This window comes from Perca fluviatilis, chromosome 13 (assembly GCF_010015445.1).
Source record: "Perca fluviatilis chromosome 13, GENO_Pfluv_1.0, whole genome shotgun sequence".
Lineage (NCBI taxonomy): Eukaryota > Metazoa > Chordata > Actinopteri > Perciformes > Percidae > Perca > Perca fluviatilis.
This window is the reverse complement of record NC_053124.1, coordinates 3,832,600-3,835,060: the sequence shown is the minus strand read 5'-3', so window position 1 is coordinate 3,835,060 and position 2,461 is coordinate 3,832,600. Positions and strand designations below refer to the sequence as shown.

The 2,461-nt window shown below is 44.2% G+C and overlaps 1 pseudogene; it reads left to right on the top strand.

Annotated features, from left to right (window-relative positions):
• The first annotated feature begins 2,026 nt into the window (after positions 1-2,026).
• Positions 2,027-2,461, top strand: LOC120571303 (annotated as a pseudogene).

Genomic DNA, 2,461 nt, shown 5'->3' with positions numbered 1-2,461 from the left:
TTCTAATATCCTTCACTGGTCTCCGTCCAGAGCATTGACATATATACATAAGGTCCAGAGCAACGAGGTCTGTTGGTCCAGTTGTCAATGGCTGAAGTATGACGGCGTGCGCTTTCTGCGAGTTGGCCATGGCGCTTATAATGCTACATTCGCAAATGTACGTACATCTGGCCCTCTGTCTGAACTCTTGGCCCGCCTTCACGAAAAGCCTAGTCTGCTCTAATTGGTCAGCTGGCCCACTCTGTTGTGATTGGTCAACCAAATCCAAACAAGCCATTGGTCAGGCTGTGCTTCCTCAGGCAGCACCTATGGGCAGCAAATGTGAAAAACTGGGCTGGCTTTCTCAATTATTGACATCACTAATGGAGGAATTTCAAACAGAAATGTGGGCGAGGTGTTTTTAGGCAGTTGAGAAAAAGTGCTGTCTGTGGGAGAGAAAGCTTTTTTTTTACTTATATCTATTACACACACAAAACATTATATAACAATATATACCGGTAAAACTAAAAATAAGCAGAACAGGGGCTTTTTAAGATTTTAACAAAGCGCACAATCGGAATGCAACATAGAACAAATGAGTTGGCACTAATTACTACGATGAATACATATTCACTGTATGTCATCAAGATCAGTCTCTCTCTAACAAGGTTGTTACCTGGGTTGAGATGTTATGGATACACACACAAGAATTTAAAATAAATATATTTTATTACTTTGCCAGGACAGTTCATGGTAAAGTTTAACAGTATATGAACATAAAAAGCATATGTTAATGTACAAACAAAGACAATATTTAAAATGGAGAGCTGAAACAGATAGAAGCTCAAACCTCAGACTAGCTCCTGAGGTCGTCTTCACCCTACGGGAAGGCAGCAGGGGCTGATGGGGAAAAGTCCACAACAACCCCTGCCCCTTCCACCCTCGTGCCCAGTAAGTAAGACGAGACCATCATGTCTCATAATAACACCACTATACAACACTGCATGTGATTGGTGGTGAGGTTCTCTGATACGGATGGGAAACAGGCGACTGTCGACAGTTTGTGATGTCTACCAACAGCTCCAGGACGGACAACAACAGAGCTACTGCTAATGATTGATATTGTTGTTCACAGTCATGTTTTCTGGCTCCTGTGTGAGGTGTTGTATATAGGGTTAGAACGATATGTGGGGCTGTTGTTGAGTTGTTATACCTGTGATGCTACGTTTTTGTGTTTTCTGTGTTTTAATTAGTTGAGAAGCTAGTTAGAATGTAAGTTTATGTCATATTGTTTAGACTGTAATTTCCAAGCCGTTCTCACTCTATACTGATGCTTGGTCAGTGTCTCTCAGCATCAGAAACCGACGCAAAAATCCCCCTTCAGCATGGAATGAGCCGGGCAGTGTAGCAGCTTGACCACGGCGTTGTAAGATAACGTAGTATTGAGAGAGACAACTGTAGAGAGTAGTATGAAAAAATGAAAATCTGCGTAAGGAGGTTGGTTTGGGTGGTGGATGGGTCAAACAACACAGGACTTTCCCCCAGGAGACCGGTGTTCGTGTCCCGTTCTTGTCCCGCATGTATGGGCTGAAATATGTGCCACCAGAAACTGAATTTGAATCATTTATATTTGAATTTGAATTGCTAAACTTGAATAATTGCATTGAAAAACTGAATTTGAATCACATAATTTGAAATTGTATTGTTTAATTTGAATCATTCCATTGAAAAACTGAATCTGAATAGTATAATTTGAAATTGAATTTATTCGTTTGTAACTGAAGTCTAATAAAATTTGATCTTCACTGAAAATTCAACTCTCTATATATCCTCACATTCAGTTCTCACTATTCAGATTCAGATCAGCAAATTCAATTTCAAGTTACTGAGACAGACATCCGGGTACTTGGAGGATGAAGGAAGAGCAATCGAGCGCAGATCGATAGGTACAGTTCAGTGGCGCAGGATTAGCACTAAAGATGCCAAACTGTTTTTGGATGTTGGAACGAAAGAAATGACAAAAAAAAACAGCAAGGGATAACAGTTCACAGGTGAGGATGTGTTTTATGATATATATGCCGCCTTGGACCTGCAATCTGAGCTCCGGCGGCAGCGGGAGGTGGAGAGTTCCGTGGCCGGCGGCAGCGTCTCTTTCCCCGGGCAGGAATACTGCTTTGCCTCGCTGCTGCGCCGGTCCCCGCTGATCCAGATCGGACCGGCCAAAGACAGAGTGGTGATCGGCAGGATCTTCCACATAGTCCAGGACGACCTGTATGTAGATTTCGGCTGGAAGTTCCACTGCGTTTGCCGGCGGCCGGCAGACGGAGAGAAGCTAAAGCGGGGCAGCAGAGTCCGTTTGCGGCTGCAGGATCTGGAGATCACTGCCCGCTTCCTGGAAGCCAAAACCGACACCACGCTGCTGGAGGCCCGGGCCGTACTGCTGGGACGGCTGGAGGGAAGGGAAGCCCGGGAGAACTAGAAC